At 44.0% G+C, this 21,117-nt stretch overlaps 1 protein-coding gene across 2 annotated transcripts in view; it reads right to left on the bottom strand.

Annotated features, from left to right (window-relative positions):
- Positions 1–19,179, bottom strand: part of LOC120956443 (discoidin domain-containing receptor tyrosine kinase B) — a 249,148-nt gene extending 229,969 nt beyond the window's left edge. For both annotated transcript variants that reach the window (XM_049610789.1, XM_049610790.1), the window contains exons 1-2: positions 18,808–19,179; positions 16,095–16,660 (exon numbers count right to left, since the gene is read on the bottom strand). The gene's annotated coding sequence lies outside the window, so the exon portion shown is untranslated. The remainder of the gene's footprint in view (positions 1–16,094; positions 16,661–18,807) is intronic.
- Between the last annotated feature and the right edge of the window lie 1,938 nt (positions 19,180–21,117).

The following is a 21,117-nucleotide window of genomic DNA, read 5'->3' as shown; positions in this document are numbered from 1 at the left end:
GTAGTGACAGTGGCGTATTGTGTGCAATTTTCCTCCCAGCGAGGGAAAAAAGGCACGATGACCAACTGTAGTGACGGTTTTTTTTATTTTTTTATTTTACGACTTTTCCATTTTCCACCAACGAGCATTCTTGTTTTTTCTTGCGCTTGATAGCTGCGAGAGTGTGTCCCAGGAGAAAAAGAAAGATAGTTAACACACATACACACCCACTGCGAAAAAAAACACACTTAAATTTGTCCTTGGCACCCTCGTTTCGGGCACCCGAACTCGTGCACTAAAACCTTCCCAGGAGGTTAGAAATGTCTTTTTCTTTTGCCTTTTACCACTCCCTCCGCATCGAGCGTGTGTCCTCTTTTATATGCCGCAACACCGCAACGCCATAATGATGTTGCCGCCCGCAACAAGCGACCAAAAGCCGTGTCCCGCCGCTGCAGTGGTCCACATGTGGTCCTCCCCACGCTCGTCCGTGAAGATCGTGAAGGAGAGCAATCAGGAAAATTGAAAATAAAAACCGGGGTGGACAAAAAACACACACCAACCTGCTGTGCACTTGCCTCACAGCAGCCACGGAAACCCGCGTGTGTTGTGTGGACGCTTGCCGACACTGAGCTGGAGGAAATGGAGCTTTTTTTGTTCTTCTTCTTCTGCCAGTGCAATTGTGGCAGCCACAACCGAATCGAAAGTATAAGTTATTGGCTTTACGACTTTTATGGCGTTGTAATTCGGTGCCCGGTACCTTTATCGGTGAAGTGATAAAAGTCGTTGGAATATGTTATTCCCTCAAAACGTTGCCATCAGCAAGGAGGAGCCACCCGATGGAGAGATCTTTTTTTTGTGGCATGATTATTTTAACAGCCAGTGCCTGGGACCGGAGAACTTTCGAAATTGAATAAAGCAATTTTCTTTTCCACAAAACAACTGAAAACTAAGCTATCTTCGGGAAGAAAATGTTGGACATTAATAAAATATGACGAATCAAGCGTATTAATAAAACACCAAACGTACTTCTACCGGTTGGGGTGAAGCCCTGCTAAGGATCTACTACTATGGTAACCATCGTCTTCGTTGCTGAACGTATGATTTATTGAATTTTCCACTTTCAAGCCTGGCTTCGCGTCCCAAAATAATGGGACACACCGTACGAACGAACAAACCGACGAATCCGAATTCAAACAAAAGTAAATTTCTTTCCACTCACAAAAATACATTTTCAAATAATTTACATACCATTAAAGTGCACGTCTCCTTCTTACCGCCTCTTTATTCCCCCTTATTAGGCTCATACAAACACAGACACAAAAAAAACTCCCCACCAAGCCCGAACTAGACCTCCTGTGGAGCGTTTGTGGCGCATGCAGCATAATAACCCCCAATGGAACTAATTTCACGATGACAGCGGATCGTGAAGGGCCCGGACACAGTCCGAAGTGGGAAGGGGAAGGAGCAGCAGAAACATCAGTACAGAAACGGACAAAAATGTGCCAATAAAGCATCGCACCGCACCGGGATGGCCGTACGGAATGTGTCGTATGCCAACGGGGCGGCAGAAACAGAATAATCAAGCAGAAAGCGAACAGCAACAACATCAACAACGACGATGTCTGCAACAAAAATCCCCCGTGTTCCATTCCTTCCGCGTGGATGCCCCATCGATACGTGGGCACAAAATGTCCGTGCAAAGACCACCACCACCATCAGCGGCACACTGTTGGCGGGGGTTGATGGGGGGGTTGTTCTGTGTCACTTGCGCGCACTTCGGTTGATCACATTTCGCTTTGAAGTGTTAATTCCCGTCGCGCGAGACCCGGCCGGGCGGGTGGTCGAGCGGTCTGGCTGGCTGGGCATCACAACCGACGGTTTGTGAATCATTGCTATTTACATTTCACCTTTCATTGCATTGTTTTTCCTCCCGATTTGATCCCATCGGGTGGTTGGTGGTCGCACTCCCAGTGCCAGTGCCAGTGAAGGTGAGGGATGAAAATATTTCCATTTTCTCCAATTACTCCTCCTCGCCAGCGCTGTGTAGTGTCGCATCAGTGCTGTTTGTGGTGCAAAGGGAAACTGGCAGGGGGAGGCTGGACAAAAAATGGACGCCCCAAAGCAAACACTTTGACAACGTTGGTCACAGCGGCAGCAGTAGCGGCAGCACGGGGACGATGATGGTTGCCTGACACAAGCGTCGGGGAAGTTGTAGTAGGTACCAGAGCTTACCTGGGCGGTACCGGGTACTGTGTAGAATTTCCACACCGTCGGCATAATCTGAGCTGGTGATGGGAGGTGGATGCAGGCGGAACTAACACTGGGCGGGTGGGAATGTACATTGGTTCTAGTCTCAAAGACACACTTTTCTAGTTTGTTGCAACGAAATAATAGAGTTTAAGAACAACTTAAAATGTAATTTTACAGTGAAACTCAAGTACATATTAACAGGTAGATAGATTCGAACATTTATTCAGACCTTATCCTACTGAAACGTCAAATCAAAGTCATTTGAATCGTTTCGAATCGACGCGCAAAATATTAGGTAAACAGAACAGCACATACAATAATGCTAAAAATTAGGACATAATCAGAAATTCAATTATTATCGACATAAAACAATATTGAAGCTGGATGAAAAATTCGGGGTTGAAGTTTTAAGCAAATAAATGAAAGGACAGTACTTTCAATATCATTGCAATGTTTTATTATCGTTATTATGTCTTAGTTATTTAAAGCAAATCAGACCAAACTAGTTCATTAATGCTTTAAAATGCTTTAAATTGTTAAACATATTTTAAACTCTTTTATTCCAAATGCCATATGCCTTTAGAACCTGTCGGAATAGTTAAGAATACAACAAAACAAATTCTTAACACACTGGATTGATTCATTTGCTCCAAAAATTTATATCATTTGCACAATGGAAGAAAACCAAACAGAAAGATTGTTCTTCTCGTAGCAAAGAAGTAATTATACTCAGGAGTTAATTACTTTAATAACATTATACAAAATATCCACTCTTTCCATCTAACTGTATGATCATTTGCACAGTCAGTATGCTCTCTACTCACAGGAAAATTCTCAATCTAGGAAAACATACCCATAAAAAGCAGCTCCCAGGCTACGAAAGCACCATTCCGTTTGTGACCGTTTACTTCGACGTAGAATATTGCCCTGAAACACGCAAAACTTTTCACCAAACCGAGCGGCACTCCGAGGAGGAAAATTGAAATGAATAATGGTAAAAAAACAAAGCATCCTACATCCCTACAAAGCCACAGAGCAATCATACAACACCCAACAACATCCGACTTGTGGCGTTTGCTGCACCGTGCAATCAGGCACAGCCAAAACGATCCAACTAAAACAGAAAACATTACAACAGAGAAAAATATGCACCAAACTGCAAAAAAAACGCACTCAAAGAAAAGAAAGGTTCACCAGCTCGCACACAAACACAAAAAAGCAAGTAAGAGAAATGCATTTCCACACGGAAACCACCACGATCCCCCATATGTCACAGCGAGAGCGAGATGATAAGTGTTTAAGGCTGCATAACCATAAATGAATAAATGAATGAATGTCATTATTTCCGAAAAACCGTACTACATGCTACACTCCCCGCTCCACCGAAGGCTGCCGCTTGCCGGATGCTATTTGTTGCTCGTGCCCAACAATCATTACTCTTGTGCTGTGTGCTGTGTGCTTCTGCATCGTCCCAACCATCACACGCCAGCCAGCCAGTGGCGCGCGGCAAACGTTAATGTGCCACTTGAAATTCATGAAAATCGCAAATGAAATATACGACACAAGTCGGTGGAGCAGGGGAGCGTGAACGCAAGAAGGAAATGCATCAAAACGATATACAGGGCAAGCACAAACAATTCCCCCTGCAGGGCACCTGTGAGCGTACGTGTGCTGCCATTTATTCTTCCATTGTTTTTGCTTATGATGTTTCTTTGGTATGCTTTAATCGTTATTATTATTACTCGTGTTGTAGATCGATAATGCCTACTCGCTCCTTTGATACACGATGGTGAAGTGGTGCCCTCCAGCCCTTTAAAGCCGCTGGTAAATCTGTGCCTGTGCATCGTAAAATCAAAAGACACTGTCAAACACTTTACAAGTTGTTAGAATGCATGTCCTTCAGTGCCTTTCCGCCGCACCTTTTACGACTTTAGCTTTAATGAAGATAACAACTCGATCGAACGACAACGGCGACGGCACAGTGTGACGGTCGCCTCCTGGACAAACCCTTCATCTTCAACCCTTCCAATGCGCACGCACAAACACACTTGCCAGACATTCGAGAAACAACAATCAATCCTCGCGGGAGAAAACAATCTGCCCGACACACATAAATAATAATTTTCCAGCCGACACTTAAGCCGCGCTTGACTTTTTAACGACGCTCGGAATGTTCGGGCGAGAAAGAGCCGCAGCAGCAGCAGCAGCAGCAGCAGTAGCAGCAGTGCCATCATTGAATGATTTTGATTGGACTCTGGCGGCAAAGTGCTGTAGTTTTGTGACCACCGTACCACACTGCCTGTCTCTGTCTGTGCACCCGTGTGTGCATACCGCCAAAGCATAAACATCACTCTCCCGGGCGGCAGCGGGCTACCACCGCAAACAGCGACAACCGACAAACCGAAACAATAAAGCATCATAAGCACAAGCACCAGCTACTACAAACCCGCTCGCACCCGCAACCCACGTGTGCGTGTGGTATGTTTTTCCAAGCCGGTGCTGTTCCAGGCAAGGGTAGTGGCCGCCGTGGTACAGGCGGGGGGGATTATGCTCTAACTCCCGAAAGATGACGAATCATGCCGTCAGCGGGGGAATTAGATGGCACGAAGCGAACGAAGGATGGCATTCGAATGACACGACATCAGGGACAGTGTGAGGGTCTTGTTTTACAGTGCAGTTCAAAGATTGTAAAGGGAAATTGGAATACTATATTTCATTAAAATATTAAGGTATTGAGATGCAGATTCTAAGATATGATATTGTAATTATATACACTAGAACGTCGATTATCGGGACCAAGCCGATGCCGGTTAATCGATTTCTACGGATAATGGACGAAAAACTGTTCAATTCATAAAAGAAATTGTAAAATTCACTGGTTTTACGAAAAATTCACCTTAAATCAATCGATTAATCACAAAAAGACTATTTTTTGAATCAAAAACAATATATTCAACAATTGTTCTTTATCAAAAATGAAGTAAAAACGAGTATTCATGTCATTCGCATAGCTTTTAAAATACTGTACAAAACAAACTATTCTTCAAGCTGATACAGAGATGTTTTGTTTATTAAATGTACCTAAATTAAGGATTCTAAACATTCAAATTCATTTGGTAAAGGTTTTTATTTTAATTCCTTTCAAAATTAAAATTTAAATGAAGTCGTTCAACAAAAATCCTTGAGTGGTACATTTCAGCTGTATTTAAAAACATAAACAAAATATAAACAGTCAGGCGACGTCGTTTATTTTTTTTATTTAGCAATTTTTATAGAGACTGTGAGCCGATTGGCCTCATTCGCCTCTTAACGTTACTTATTCACATAGCAACGCTTGTCCAATGCTCGGTTGCGCCATGTGCCAAACATTTAACACACACTGTCCATCCAACCATCCATCGGGGGACCCGTCACGATCCGAGGGCCGAGCCGTGTACGTTCGAATAAAATTATTCAATTAATTTATGATTTGTTCATGTCGCTGCTGCCGGGCCGGAAAACAATGCGCACGGGAGTGATGGGGATACCATTTCGCAGCCTCGCCTCTCCACCAAAAACCACCAACCAAACGAGGAGTGAGGAGAACTTCTTCTTTCCATCTCTCCATCCACAACAAAGAGCTCCCTAGTTTACCTTCTCCTTAATACACAGCCAAGACCCAAGCCCCCTCCAATTCATCGCCAGCAGTAGCAGCCGATCTTTTGACAGTGACTAGCAGAATTCGATTGCCCTAATCGTATTAGACAGGTTATCTTGTTAGCGCTGGTGGCAGGAGGAATCATGATGCTCTTAGCTCCGTGCGTGAAGAGGCATGAGTTGCCTTAATCCACTGGGAGATGCGGATGGAAAAGAAAGCAGACAACAGTACACGAGAGCACAAAAAAGTGTGTAATAGCTGCCTGCATTCGTTTGTTGGCAAACATTTTCTTATAAAACACAGCGTGAGTGATACGATTAAAAGGATTTGAATACACGCTCAGAAACAGTGCTGGTTAAGGGGTTATACTTTTGCAATGCAGCTGAATAGAGCTGGGAAGTTGTTATCTAACACAATAGGAACATGGTGCCATGTACTCCAATTCGCTCAGTTTCCTCCCGCATGCTGAGGGTGCTATATCCACCCCGTCCGGTGCAGTTGTTTTAGCACTCCACAGAAAGCAAAAGATTACATTCTCAAGCCCCTAACGAGCAGGATTCATGTTAACATACTGTAGTACTTCAAACGTGCCCGCAGCTCCGTGCCGCCGACAACTTCCTGGCTAACACGTTCCTGTGGGTCCACTTCACATCCGTCAGTCAGCTCGTCAGCTCTCACTCGTCGTCCTCGTCGTCGTCGTCGACGTGCTTCGTCGTCAGCAGCAGGTTTAAACTACCACCTCAAACACAATCTATTCGACGACGAAATCTTTCGTCATTATGCTAAAAGCATTCTCGCTCGCAAACACACACACACTCACACGCATGCACTCGGAATGCGGGAGGACGCCCTCGATCAATCAAATCCCGCTTTTTCCCCCCGAAACTGGCACTTTCCACCACATTTTTCCACCAACTTGTCGGCAACATTTCTTCCGTCAGGCACACACACGCACACACGCTCTGCCTGGAATCTCCGGAAGCAGCTCGTTTTTCCACACCTTTTCCTTTCGGTAGACGGTCGCTGCAGGTAGCATCTTCCTGCTTTCGTAGGTTACATTTTTTTGTTCGCTTACCATTTGCAAGCAAGTGTATGTGAGACTTACACCTCGAGTGTTTCCATTAGTAGAAATTGATACGCTCTGCCGCCCGTTTCTTCTTTCGGCTCGAGGCGCTTCCAAACGCAAAAAACACACTACCGGCCAGAAACGGATTCCCTTCCGCTCCTCGCACCATTACGAGTGAACGTGTGCAACGCAGGTTTAGGCGGCGCCCGAAATCAATCATTTTTCATACCGGTTTTGCCTTTTTTAATCATTCAAATAACCCACCAAGTGCCAAGGCATTACTTTCAACTTTTGGGGCCCGGGCCACAACCGGGAAGCAAATCATTCACACCAAGGGCCGTTGCTGTATGTGGCAGTTGTGAAGTGAACGAACGAACGTACGTTCAAACTACGTGGAGAGAGAGATGCAGTGGGGAAGACTTTTTTCGTCATAACTCGCTTGGGTGTCACTTACGCAAATGAAAGTAAACAGTCGAGTTTTTTTTAAAAGCGAGTAATGACATTTTGAAGCAATGATTTCAAAATCAAACATCATTGAAAAAAAAAACAAAATAAATCATAAAAACACTAACAAATGGAAGGAAAAAATATAAAATAATGAAATTCATACATCAGATTTGAATGAAAAATTACAAATTAAAATGATAAACATGAAAATCTAACTTACAAATAATATTAAATTTATGATTATAAACTTTTCATAAGAGCTTAATTATAACGAGCATTAAAATGAACAGTTTATTAGACAAAAACTCTTCAAAAATCTAAAACCAGCTATGCGCTTCAATAAAAAGTTTAAATCGAATAATAATCTATGAATGGCGTTATTGAGCAACAAAACACCAAAAGCATAATCCTATCAACATCCACAAAAAAACCGACCGCTTCTCTGATAAAGCAACCCAATCACGTATGAGCTAGCAGAAACAAAAGCGACCAGCACACTCGATCGTAAACTAAGCTTACGCACGACATCAACAGAGCTTCAAAACAAATAAAAAAATTGAATCGATAAAACAAAAAACACAACGATCCGATCGGAAATGAATTCAGTCACACCGGCAGTAGGAAGCTTTGTTAAAATTTTATTGAATTTCCATTTTCATGCTGCGATATATGTCGTACATATGTTTAGCCATAGCAAAGGGGCACACAGTCCCTACGAGAGTGTGTACTAACGACAACAACTACAAAAATCGACTTCGTCCAATCCAAAATGTCAGCCCCAAAACAACCGAAACGCACGCACGATCGCACGAAGCATTAAATTCAATTGTATCGAAACAAAAACAAAGCAAACGGAGAGAACAAAAGCTGAAAAGAGAATAGAAAAATAAAAGAACAACCTACTCGACACGCACCAGAACATACCAAAGCCCAAAAACACAAACCAAACCAAAAAACGGCCGGAACCAAATCGGAAGCAACTCGTTGGTTAATATTCACTTGGCGCGACATACGGCCCACAAGCGGACAGGCGGAAGTGCGCACACATTCGGGCTCATACACACGTACGCGGTATGATTCATGCGGTACTTCTCCAGCCAAATCCCCAAGCCACCACCCCAAATGCCAAAGCTGCTGCACAAAAATGTCACGAACGTCTTTCTACTCGTTCGTTCGCCCAAAAGGCACGAACAGGATCTAATGCTCGCCAAAGCAAGAGGACAGAATGGAGGGAGAGGAAGCACAGGCAAGGACGGGCCAGCCAAAGCACGAACGTAAGATGCTGAACGAATCGAAACAAAACGGGGAAACAGGAAAGTAAACGCGATGAAACGCACATAAATATGATCAAATTTACGATCCACCCCAAAGCGTTCGAAGTCGATTCCTCCGGCCCGGCGTTCACATTCATATCCGTTTGGTTTGGTTCGGCAAATCTCTTGGTAAGGAATCGTTAATGTTTCTTCGCTATCTTCACTTCACTTTGGCCAGCTCCTTCGCCCCAATGGTTTTGTTTGGAGTTGTGTTGTGTTGGAGTCAATAAAAAGCAAAATCCCTCCAAATGGCTCAAACCATCAACTGAGCCAGCGCATTGCCTCAAGATTGTACCGAAACGAGCAATTAGACTTACCCACTGGGCACTTGACCGATTGCTGGGCGACAGAATGCAATCGTCGCTCGTTGTGGTGATAAGGAGCTGGGCAACTGGTGCCGGATAAGGGTGAGAAAATGACCCGAGCCAGCTCCGCTCGCTCCAACAAGTGAGGGCGAGTTGAGCATCCCGTCTGAAGGCAGCTTTTACGACACACTTCCATTAAGCTGCGAATTGTATCGTGAATTGGTGTGCTGAACACCATTGCTGTTGAGAATAATGGATAACGAACGATGCAATTCTCCATAGCAACTTCAAACCTTTGCGAGATGAATTGCACAATTTCTTGCATTAGGATCAATGTTGTTGAAGATTTTTGATGAAATGACAAAACTGTTGGCACACGAGACGCTTCCAAGCTTTCTTTTACGACACATTTTGGACTTAAACCAATCCAACCCCTTTGTTTCCATTGGCGATGGTATTATAACATCAAAATAAAGTGATTTTTCATGAAGCCCTTCACATGCATTGGATATAGAGTGGGGCTTCCCTACCAAAAAAATGCAAACGAAATCAATCGGCAAAGATGAAAAGAACGCACCAGGGCGGCCGTTGCAGAGCATAAATTATCACCCGGCATGATACCACCACCACCGGCGGCACACTGGGAAAGGTTTGTCGTTGCAAGAGGGGGGAGTTTTGATAAAAAAGACACCTCCCCGCCATCAACCCATTCTACCATCCGCGCCCGGCTGGCGGTTGTTTGATATTTCTTTGATTGCGGGCGCCAAATAGGAGCAGCAACAAGCCCTCATTTCATCCACGGTGCGAGCTACAAAGGAGAGGCATGAAGCGAAAGGGTATACGTGTGTGTGTGTGTTGGGCGCAGGTGGATGTGATTTTTGGCTTTTCGGCGGCCAAATAAACCCTTACCCCCTGCCGAGGTTCAATAAATGGTTCCGGGAAATGCACCATCCGTGCGGTGTAAACATTCGGCGTTTAATCACAGCCCCACTCCTCGGCGACCGGAAAGATAAAGTTCACGCCATTGATGGTTTAATTATAGGTTGTTTGTGATTATGGGTGAGAAGGATCAATATATTTAAAAAAAAATCTTTAATTTGTGGTTATATTGTATTTATTTACCGCTTTAAAACTGGTTTTTGTATAAATTTTATTTTTTTTTTAAATTTTATTACACTTTTGCTGTGGTAATATCTGCTGTTTCAATACTCAAATCAGATGACTTACTTCCCAAAAAAAATATTTTATTTAATTTGTTATTAAATTTCATGCAACATTTATCAAACATTTGATGGTAATTCATAATTATTTCTTGCCAGATCGTTCCTATTGAAAGAAAAGTTACATTTTCAGCGACATAACAATCTTTTGATGTACCTGTCAACATATAATGAACCTTTGCAAACAGCATTGTACGAATGAACACCAGAAGATCAAGAATGATTAGATAAAAGCTTATCGGCAATATTTCAATTGGCTCCAAATAGTAAAATTACGTTTTAATTCTGCTGAATATTGTTGCATTGTATTCCAAACAATAATAATTCTTTAGTCAGTAATTACAAACATTAAGTACGAAATTCCAATTCCCCTTTAATATTTTACTTTGCTTTACATCCATCACCAGATTTCAATTGTAAACTAATGCGATCACTTAGTCTTACCAGCACGATACATTTACAAACGAAGCCACTAACCACACTCATTCATACATCTCATCTCCTCCTGCGTTCTGGTAACAACAAAACGGTATCAAAAGGGGGTTAATGCTTACATACGCGCGACAAGCATTCCAACATGACACAAATGTCACCCACCGAACAGTGAACAGAGCGCAAACGGGATGGGACACACACAATGCCACACAGCAATTAAACGTTCTGCCGCGACAAGAAATTAAGACCTCGCGCAACCGAGCAAGGTACATAGCCCCGTACTCATTCCAAGATGCAGCACTCCTTCCCCCCCAAAAGTACTTCAACCAAACCGATGAGATCATGTTTCCATATCCATTTTTAAAACAAATGTAAATAAAAGCCACCACCACCACCGTCCGTCGCCAGTGAGACGGAGACAGGAAAGGCAAACACCCGCGACGCCCGAAGACGCGGAAAACTGTCTCGCCATCGAACGCTGCAGCGCGCAACCCCAGGCTGCATCCAGCGCCGCGCTGCTGTTTCTAATTATCAACGCATGCACCCGGACTGATTAGTTCCATCGAGTGTGCGTTGTACTTTGCTTTGTGTTTGAAGAAGTTTCCATCGAGCCGCGGCCCATGCTAGAACACAGTCGAGCTGGTCGATATCGCTAGTTGGAAATGGGAATGTGCAGAGCGTCGGCGATGCATTCCTTGTGCAACTAAACACTCACACAGGAAGCGCAAGCTCAAACAACACACCACAACAAACAATGCGTTGTTGCGCGCAAATAAAAAAGAGGGAAAATATGTTTCGCATTCGATTCATTCTGAGTTTTTCTCGCCTTTTTTCCCCCGCTTTCAGTGCCTGACTCAACGCACATCAATGGAGAAAACGCAGCAACCGCAAAGGGGAAGCAAAAGAAGAAGCAAAAAACCCAACCGTTCTCACCAGTCGACACACCACACCACCCATCGCGATCGCTAATTTACTTCGTCACGGGTGCGCACGATGGGCGTTTCGATGAGTTCATTAGCATGGCGAGGAGGCGACACGGCAACACCACCAACGGCGCGCGACCAGACCCAACGGCCCTGGTGGAAGAAAGTGTTGTGCGGTCGCGTCCTGTGCTGGAAAGGTTATGAGATATCGATTTTCCAAGCACGATGGATGCGCCTTGAGCACTACAGGGAAAAGAAAGCAAAACTTTAATGGGCCCCTTCGACGCGGACGCGTTGTTTGCTTTCCTAATTAGCTCGCGTTTTGAGACGGTGCTGGTCGATGACGACACCATGATTGCCAGTCTTCCAGGCCTGCCATTCGATGATCATATTCTATTCGTGCGATGATGCGGTTGTGAAAAAGAACCTCCTGCGACAAAGCCACAATGGGCGGCCGGTAATCTCGGCTTTTCGGTCGCGAGAAGCTGCCCGTAAAAGGACAACAATGGGTCTAATTCATGCCGCGCCATCCTCCTGGCGTGCGCGCGCGCGTTTGTGTTTTGTGCGACCTCTTAGCGCCTTCGCGAACCATCGCCCCCGTTGGCGACAGCTGGTCGCGATCTCTTGCCACCCTTCCCACACCTCCGCAGTCGACTGATACAGAACACGGTGACACTCGCTTCGCGCCCTTTCATGGGGCATCGTGCGCGGGCGGCTTATACGCTTCCGAGTCATCCTGAAGTCAGTCAAACACTTTTTTTTCTCTCTCCTGTTTCTTCGTTCCGGGGTGGGATTCGTTATCGTTACGGGACGCGCCTTTGCGGGTGCGTTTGATAAGCAAATTTGTTTTTGCCTTTCAGTTGCTAAAGTCTGCATCGGGGGCAGACGATGACGACTCGCAGGGATTTTTCTACACAACACGGTAGACAAACTCTAGTACACGTGCACACAGATCGAGCGGAAAGAATGTCTAACCCTGTCCGAAGGAAGTGAAGCACGGCGATAAAGAATGCACCTTTATCGCGCACACACGCAGAGCGTTATCGCACCAGCTGCACCTTCTTTTTTATGTGAAACTGATCACGCAGAAGTCTATCGGAGGCAAGCAAATATGGGAGTTAATTCCTGCATCAACAGTGCCAGTGGGGTTGAAATGTTTAGTTTTGTGTGTTTGGTTTAAGGTAAAACGGGTCATAGAGGGGATAAAAATAGCCTGTAGTGCCTAATATTTGGAATTTTAAATATAGAAGTGCTGCAAGCGATATCTTATCAACGGATACGGTGTTTGTTTGTAACAATGCTTTGACTATGTGGCAGGATAAACAAAATACTGTACGACATAAAGGAGTTCTTCTTATAAACTCATGTTACTTTCCTTGATTGTGATCCCCAGGACATACAGTATAATCCAACATACTTGAATTAAAGTTGGGTTTAATGAATCTTTCGTTGAGATTCATTCATATGAGATTCTTCAGTGATGAATGATTCGATTCTCGAGACGAATCTTCAAAGATTCATGAATCTCTCAATATTCAAGAATCTCCAAGGATTCATGCATCTCTCAAGATTCATGAATCTATAAGATTCATAAATCCATTGTAATTCATATATGTCCAGCGATTGAACGAATCTTTAGAAATGTATAATTTTCAAAATATTGAATTTGCCCAATCCAACCGAAAACTTACTCGTTTGGGTTCAAGCCTCGTAGCAAAAAAATATATATATCCAGTTGCGTGGTACCAAGAAGTCTCGAAAGCCTGTATAGGCTGGCATGACCACGTAGGTTGTTACGCTAAGAACATAAGAATAATAAAAGTAAATCTTTCAAGATATAAGAATCGAGATTCATTCAGATTCAGATCTTTCGAGATTCATGAATCTTTCGAGATACATAAATCTTTCGAGATTCATAAATCTTTCGAGATTCATGAATATTTTCAACCGAGATTCAGATTAATTTAATCATTCCAAAGATTCATTCAGATTTATGAATCAGAATCAAATTTACCTAGCACTAAGATAAATGCGTGTCCTTTTAAAATTTTGGTCTACGTTTCAATAACATATTTCATAAAACTGTTTGAGTTATAAGTTTTTTGGAGTTTGTTAAAATTGAACCTTGTGTACCATAAACAGGAATTCGATAACTTCTGATCTACTCATAGAAATTGCTGTCAAATTAAAAAAAAAATTCTCTACGAAGATCACAATGTCTGCCACCAGAGCACTAGATCCAGTATCTCAGGGGCCAAGTTTTGCATCATCGTCATCAGTTTTGGTATCGAAGACACCGATATTTGACTATAAGGCAATCATTAAAGTGCAAGTCAAAGAAAAACAGTCACAAAGTATATTTTCCAAAGATAAGGCACATGGCAGATTGTACAAGTTCACAGTTTACTTTATTACTGAACGCATTGACAGCTTTATCAGCCACCGTTTGTTTATCAAGGATTTATTTGAGCCTAGTGGATGATCTTTAAGTCTAGAAGATCCAAAATATCTTATATTTAAATAAAACTTCATTCCAGCTGCTGACTGCCGCATTGAGCGTTATAGGCGATCCACATTCTGACATCTAAATGCCATCATACAAACTCTTCAAAAACCATTCCACTCCGATACAAACAGTCAAATAAACGTTTATCTATCAATTTCAAACACCCGCTTTAAGCACTCCCTAACCATCCACAATCAGCGTCCTGCCTGGGTGACCTGCACACACGGCGACGTACGACTTATTGACATATCTCGTCGATCAAAGCGATGACCTACAAATTCCATCCTAAATATACACACACACACACATACGAATGCCAACGCTGCCAAATGACTCAGCGGAGACGAAACCGGCGTGCGAGCGAACCTGGCTAGCCCACCCCGAAAACCGATGCAGCTGCAGCTGCAACGTTTACTTAGCTGGCGTGTGTTTTTATAACCGAACCGAAGCGGGATGAACCGTCTCCACACTCCAATATTCAAATCGAGTTGAGGAAGGTTCACGGGTTTGGCTGGAGCCGAGCAATGCTTATCGGTGTCGGTGTTTTCTTACTGGGAAGTTTCGTTTTATGTTTAAAACTCCGTGCTTCTTACTGTTGCGTTTTGATTCCCCATCTTTTTTATCAGCGGGGGAAATATCTAACCTCTGAAGTGTATATCAAAACAGCAAGAGGAAAGGTGAAGAGGCTTCTCCGACTCCGAGAATGATACGAATCAACGGGGGAAAGAAAATAAAAAAAACCCACCATCGATGATGTCTGTCTCAATTCGTCAAGACATTGCGCTTCGCAGAAGCTCGGAAGATCGCAAGAAAGCCACGCGAGCCAGACGGACGGGTGCGTTTGAAATCAAATAAACATTCAATCATAATTCCACCACCAACAGTCCCAAGAGGGGGTCGTGAGGGGAAGGGGAAGAAAACCAATAACTGCCACGACTCTCATTCACATTCCTGCGGGAAGCGCAATGGGAAAGAGCAAGCAAGCGAGCGAGCTCTTCAGCTGCAAACGAGAATTGTGCTCTAGCGGAGGGGATAGTTGCCAGAACTCTTGAAGTTGCCAGAACAGAAGACGCGAACGAAGAAAAGGCAACAGCAAGGCGCTCCCTCGCGTACTCCTCTCGATTGTCATCATTAGAGGGCGGGAAATCTTAATCAATCAATCGTAAGAATGGAACACTCGACCGTCTCGTCCGACCCGTGCAAGGTCGTACCGAACTACCCCACCCAAAGACAAACAGAATGTAACAGGCGAAAGAGATGGCGTTGACGATTGCGCTGCTGACGACGGGTCCCGTCCCGGGTCGCACCAATTGCACCGATTTTACAGCATCATTTCGACCGCTTGCCGGGCTGGTCGAGCTTTTAAAAACGCATTAGAACGCGCCAAGTTGCCCGCTCCAAGATAACATTTATTCTTCTGGTAGGGGGTTGAAGCTCACCGAACCTAAACCAGAGAACCTGACAAATTGCTCACGTTGTCCTGTGTCCACCACCATCAGCACATTTCAATGCGTTTCGTGGGAACTGTAGGAGATTGAGCTGTACCAAGAAAACCAGTGGTTGTTGCCTCCAGTCCAGGAAGGAGAAGCGACAGCCGTACACCCAAACTCTTTCGTGTAGATTTCGATGATAAATGTGACCTGATGCTTACATCATCGGCCGCCACATCCAAACCAGGGAAATAGAGAAAGTCAACGGATGGCAACACAACTTGTAGCAGAGTGTGTGAGTGGGCCATCCTGTACCTCATCCATAGTAGGGATGAAAGATGTTGTTTTTATGTGTTTTTTTTTTCTTCGTTCACCTCTCTCCTTATGGCACATTATGACCATATCTCGATATGCGCTCGTTGTCAGAGGGACATAAATTATGCCCCCTCTAATTCGTCTCCATTAATAGTCTCACTAGCTAATTAATCAGATTTTCAGAGCAGACTGGGGATACAATTTCGTTTTGTTTGTGGTTGAAGCTTATCAAGAGAGAGCAGGACATAAAAGGACAACGATGTCTTACCTTAACGTTGGATGCGAATGGTTGATGCTGGCTGACAGATGGTTATGCTATTTTTTGTATGATGAATTGTTTAATAATTCCCACTACAGCAACGAGACACAGCTACACTTTTTGCTGTGCACTTTTTTCACGTTTCAGGTTGTTTTAAGCTTTTCAATAATTTTTTTGTAATTTTTGCACACTCATAACACACGAATTGATTTTATTTAATCATTCACATGCACTTAGTATTTTTGTATAATGAAGCAAATATACAGATTTTGCTGGGAATTAGATTTGAAAAATTCACCACTTTGCCACTATATTACACTCTTTTCCAAATATCTTTCACTGCTTTGAATCTTTCTTATTATTGATGATTTTTCGATATTTATTTACTTTTCTATTTTTTATTTTATTCTAATTAAATCATTTCACTGTATGCACAACACTTAAAGCCAGCTTACATTCACATGCCTCCCATCCTCCTCACTCACCACTGGGCAGAAAGGGGAGGGGTTGTCACAAAACACACACCCAAACCATTCAGTAGCACACTATTCAGTATTGTATTCCCAACATTCAACCTGGAGAGAGCAAAAAAATCGGAAATTTGAAATTACCACAATTAATTCATTGTAAACCACTGGGCCGCCGTCCACCCCACGGTTTGCAAAGACACGCACAGCAAGTCAAGAAATGAAGTGTCGGTTTCCATCGGAAAGGTTTTGGACAATGGGCAATGGGGTAAATGGGGAGTCATACACACACGACGGGAAGTACCAATTTAGTTTCCGATAGTTTGTGGTCGCGAATCCGTACGCTGGTGGTCATGCTTACCCCAAACATACACACACACACACATACACACACATACACTTTAAGTCGAACCGTGCTGTGAACCTCCCTTTCTCGGTCAGGTTAACCGCAAATCATTTGCATAAACCACACGCAATCTCGCAACACTGGGAGGCCCAAAGCTTGGGTTGGGTGACCACCACCACCACCACCATCAACCCCCAAAAACCAAGCTACCCACCCTTTACACACAAAACCGACACCAACCAATCAAGCTGCCAATCCATCAAAGTGTGGTCGCGGGCGCGAAAATGTGTCCAACCCCAGGAGCCGCCTGAGCCCTGCACCCTCCAACACTGCACCACAAACCGCGCACAAAGCTTTTGCAGCGAGCACAAAATAGCAATCGAAGGATGCACATGCACCTTACCTCCCAACGCTGTCCCGGGGGGAGTAATTATGGTAATTTGAACTGATTATTAGTGACATCGGCAAACACTCAGACACACAGATAAAAGGACATACAAGCGGCACAGAATTTCTTCGAAGTTTGAACCGTGTTAGTCTCTGGTGACGCAACATTTAATCAAATCCATTCTCATCATTCACTGCTAACGGTGTCTGGCTGTGTGTTTCACAATTTCCGAAATCAATATTCGCACAAACTACTCTCACGCACTCACCGCACTCAAACCCCTGCGTTCTTATCGATTTGGCTGTGACCTCCAAACAAAAAACGGACACCTTTTTGCACCTCTGGTAGGTTTTTTGTGACGCGCTTTTCTATTTCCCCTCCTGTCTTCCGGGGGTAAAATGCCGGAAAATTCCAAACACCTTTCCACGGTGGATCCTTGAGCCCAGGCACACAAACACAGAACCAGGTACGCGTTCACATTAACACAAAATGTCATACACAGGCCTCCGAACAGCTTGTACAAGGAATGCGGTCTACTAGACGTCACCACACGTCCCCCCCACCTCACACACACACACATAGAAACACACACACACACACACAGGGAAAAACACACATAGAAACACAATCGTAGTAAGCGAAACTGTTTTCTGCCGGCTTTTCTTGGGCGAAACGGGCGGCGCACTATGGCGTGTGATGAGCCCATAAAACAATGCTGTGGGGTGTTTCTCTTAGCCGCTCGCGCCACTGTGTTGCCCTGTGCGGAAGGGACGGTAAGGATATTCCTGGTAGGGTAGACCCGACCGACCGGTTGGAGCAAAAATTCCTTCCACAAACCGGACCGGCAACACTTCCGGCCCGGGCTAGCGTGAAAATGGCGTAAGACACACAATTTGGGGCTGCAGCTGAGGGAAGGGAAAGGGACGTGAGGAAAGGTGTCTTCAAGGAACTAACACACACACACACACACACACACACACACTCACACACACCGTGAAGTCAGCTTTTTGGACAGGAAAAACGGTACAACCCAAGGGTGGTTGGGTTTTATTTTTGCTGCCCGTTCCGTTGCTGCTGTCGTTCAGGCGGGCGCGCGGGCGGTTTTAATTTATGCAAATTAAAAAATAATAATCAACCATGAAGCTCCACCAAGCTCTCTTGCTCTCTCTGTACCCGAAAGAGACCGGTGTGTGTCGGTGTGTTTGTTGGAAGCGCCGTGAGGTCCAACCAGAGGCCTCCCCGAGGACCGCCGAGAGGACGACAAGAAGTTCGCACAACACAGTGTCGCCGCGAGACGGTTTGTTTTGTCATTTGCCGTGACGCGAGTGTACCACCACCGAATTACATGTTCAAACTTGCACAATGTTTGCACTAGGCCCCAGCGATTGACAGGGCTCACACGTTCAGCGTGTGCGGTTGAGCTTGAGTGACAGGAACGAACACGAATTTTGGAACCGTTTCCTCATTGCTGTTGCAAGGCAATTCCATGGAAAACGGTGGGACTACAGCAACGCCACATACACACTACACTGCTGGTACTGGTGGGCTGGAATTTTGTTCCACACGAGCTGCTAATCGAAGGAAAGGACACGTTTGTTCTAATTCCTTGTACAATTCCCCTTAAAAACACCTCAATTACGCACCGTTTTTTCACGATCAGCACACGTTTTTTTCACTTTCCTTCACTGGCCCAACAACGGAGAAGGCACGGGCCACTTTTACGGGACCCCAAAAAGCATTTGAGAAACACACGCACACGGTCCGTGCCGTCGTCGTCAGTGAACAGTGGTGGTGCCGCACACACAGCGAGAGCGAGAGCAGCGAACGTCACCCGTACACCGGTGTGAACCGCGCGAAACATAAGCCGAAACTGAGCAGGCCACGACGAACTTCTGCCAGCGAGCCATGCCATCCAGCCAGCCAGCCAGCGACGACGGATCGTTCGTAGCACACATTCACGTACGAGTACGCATGCTCTCTCTCGCGCGTTCTTGTTCTATATCGTTCGTGTTCGGGTGCCCCGTGCGTGCTCGGTCGATGCGGTGTTCATCCGCGGGACCAGCGAACGCGTGAACGGGTTACAAAAACAGAGTCGTCCGCGGACGGTTGGCAGTAAATGTAACGATGAATGAATTAAAGCTATATCGGGTGTTTTTTCCCTCATACTCTCGACGGTTTTCGCGGATTGTTAAATTATTTAAATTTTTTGTACATTTAACAGTAAACAACTATTGGTGTTTGTTCATTGTATTTTTCATCTAAAAATCATCCAAAAAACATTCAAAACACCACCTTATTGCACCCTAAAAAGCAACGAAGCCCTTCCGAAACCGCACCAACAAATCAACAAATGCTAACAACACAGCTCATTGTTAACGACAATAAATTAAACATTTGCTTTTTTGTTCTCTTGCAGAATGCATCTTCGTGCTGCATTCTGCCGGAGAGGACTGCTGCAGCTGATGGTGAGAGACTGGCTGGAAATTCTCTTTCAACTTTCCTCTCTCTCGTGATGCTTCGGTTTTATGTTTTGTATGCTGCTGATGGATGAACGGGTCGTGTTGTGCAAAGCACAGTGAATGGAATCTGTTTGTTAGATTGGCCAAAGTAAGACCAGTGCGGTTTGAAGATGATGGTTAAGAATGAAAATTGAAATAAATTTGAACAGCTTGTTTGTGTAAAATTTAGCTGAATTTTGTGAGCATTACACATGTTAAATCTTTTTATTTTATTTTATTATCTCTTTGAAGTGTTTTGACAATAAAGTTAAATTTTTGTTTTTTTTTCATTATGAATAGACTATTTTTATACGCGTTTCAATTTAAAAAAAGAAGAAGAAGTTTGCATTCTGTCTTCACTGTATTCAAAAATGTATATTTTTCCATTTCCATTCATCGTATCAATCATCGTGGTTCATCGTGGTGAGGATAAAATTTGTTCGGCATTGTAGTCGAAAGTTCACGAGCGAAAACAGCATGAACCGTTCATTCGCCTGCTTCGGTGCGTTACATCTATGTGAGCTCCTTCGCTCACAACATAACATTTATGCTACGATGGTGTGTTCACGCGGTGCAATCAGTAGAGAAGAGCGAATTCGCCCCACGCTTATGCTGGGAGAGCGTACAATGAACTAATGATGTTGTTATTGGATTTGATTAGAAAATCGTATGAATCAATCGAGTGCATGCAGCACTTGTGATGAGATTATGAGATTAGACAAGAAGTGCATGAGACTAAAATTGGTCACGAAAATCATTTCTTTTTAATTTTGAATTAATTTTTCACAACTCGTTTTGGCGATTTTTAAAGCGAAACTCAATTTATTTTAAAAAAGACAAAAAATAATACAACGGCTTGATTATTTATATAACTGATTATGAAACATTATTATCAAAATTAAATAAAAAGTATTTTAAATGTCTAATTTTCTTTGAGTCAAAAAACGTTTTGCTAACAATTTTTAAAATTGTGTAACAGGAACAAACAACAGCAATCCCAGTCACGAATTGCAGCTTCTAATTACTCAGCGTACGTTACTGTTCCTTCATCCCTTAAACTGAACCATTTCCGCTACGGCCGTGCTTCCTTCATCATTATACGGTAGCCGCTCCGTGCTCCTAACCGTTCCGGAGGTGTGAAAATTGGGGACCATTGCTCACGCTACACAAAACGCAACGTGCAAGAACAACAGCAACATACACAGACCCACAACAAAAAAAGACTCTCCCGTGTGCAGCGACTCTTTGTCAGCAAACGAAAAGCGAAAAAAAACCCCCAACTTGACGATTGCCGTTGCGTCAAAAGTGCTCGTTTGTTTTGTTTACGGTAGCT

Source organism: Anopheles coluzzii, chromosome 3 (genome assembly GCF_943734685.1).
Source record: "Anopheles coluzzii chromosome 3, AcolN3, whole genome shotgun sequence".
Classification (NCBI taxonomy): domain Eukaryota; kingdom Metazoa; phylum Arthropoda; class Insecta; order Diptera; family Culicidae; genus Anopheles; species Anopheles coluzzii.
Note: the sequence above shows the minus strand (reverse complement) of the source record. Positions and strands in the feature narration are given on the sequence as shown.